Source organism: Diachasma alloeum, unplaced genomic scaffold (assembly GCF_001412515.2).
Source record: "Diachasma alloeum isolate Michigan unplaced genomic scaffold, Dall2.0 Dall_scaffold_00185, whole genome shotgun sequence".
Taxonomy (NCBI): domain Eukaryota; kingdom Metazoa; phylum Arthropoda; class Insecta; order Hymenoptera; family Braconidae; genus Diachasma; species Diachasma alloeum.
In genome coordinates this window covers 1,857,152-1,858,312 of record NW_021680351.1, presented here as the reverse complement: position 1 = coordinate 1,858,312, position 1,161 = coordinate 1,857,152, and the positions used below count along the sequence as shown (strand labels likewise).

General features: G+C 48.8%; 1 protein-coding gene across 3 annotated transcripts in view; it reads right to left on the bottom strand.

The window, feature by feature from the left end:
* LOC107048141 (transcriptional repressor CTCF) overlaps nt 1-949 on the bottom strand; it is a 12,220-nt gene extending 11,271 nt beyond the window's left edge. For all 3 annotated transcript variants that reach the window (XR_001461663.1, XM_015271166.2, XM_015271167.2), the window contains exon 1: nt 757-949. The gene's annotated coding sequence lies outside the window, so the exon portion shown is untranslated. The remainder of the gene's footprint in view (nt 1-756) is intronic.
* Between the last annotated feature and the right edge of the window lie 212 nt (nt 950-1,161).

The following is a 1,161-nucleotide window of genomic DNA, read 5'->3' as shown; positions in this document are numbered from 1 at the left end:
GGGGGGGGGGGGTTGCGAGAGTGAGGGCCGTCTAAACTGCCGGATAAATCAATATTTTCCCTTCAACGATAGACCGAGTGGAGCTCCCCTTCAGAAACCCCTCAGCACATGCAAAATTTTCCGAAAATGATCTCCAAAAGAAAAAAAAACTCCCAAAAATTCTGAATTTTCCCCGGAACTAAAACCAGAAGAGGGAAAAAAAAAGAAAATAAACTAGAGAAAATTTGAAACGCAGTTGAGGAATTTTTAGTCCCCCCAGCTGTTGTTAAAATATATTCCACAAAGGGGAGGCCTTGGGCCACCCTTGTTCAATTCCCCGGCGCATGCGCACAGGGGGGCCCCCACAGAGTGAGAAAGAATGAAGCCCAAGTTTATCCCCATAACAGCCTCTAAAAAGAGATGAAGACAAAATGAAAAGAGAGATGCGAGCTATCCCCCGAACGGTTTGTGTTTCAGGTCAGAGACAGCCAACCCTGTTGTGGCCCGTCTCGACCCAAGCGTCATCCGTTGTACAAACTACGCCGAGAGTTACCACGTTTTCACCTCCACCGAAAAAACCAATAACAATAATTCTCGTCAGATTGAATTTTCCAAAAATCCCCCAAAAAACCCCCACACCGGCGATTTTCCCCACCAAATTGGCGATTTTCCTCAAAAAATCGATTCAGTGCTTCAAAAAACCCCTCAGGAAATACCGCCCAGTGACAAAATCGTGCATTAACTCCGTCAAAACAAATAAATAATCAGAATACTCACCCAATCCTCTCTGTTATTCTCCCGTGCTCACGTGTACCGAAGGAAAAAAAAAAAAATTATCACAAAAACAAATCACGAGTCAACGAATACCTAAACAATATCGTCAATGAAAAAATCACGGAGTAACGGGAAAAATATTTGATGCCGGGTTTTAGTTTGTGCCCGAGGAATTGCAGGTTGTTTCCTCGACGGCTGTCGGGTGGCGAGTGGGTGGGCAGGCGGGGTGGCCGGGTGGCCCCAGTGGGTGGTGTCGGGTGGGCACATTTCAGTGTGGGTGGGATGGAGAGGGGCGAGGGGAGCTCCCCCCCCCCTTCTCGCCGTCCTCCCTACCCCAACCTCCCCCCTCCCCCAGCCCTGGCGATCCCTCCCCTCCCCTCTGAGCCCCTCTTCATCTTTTCCTTCATC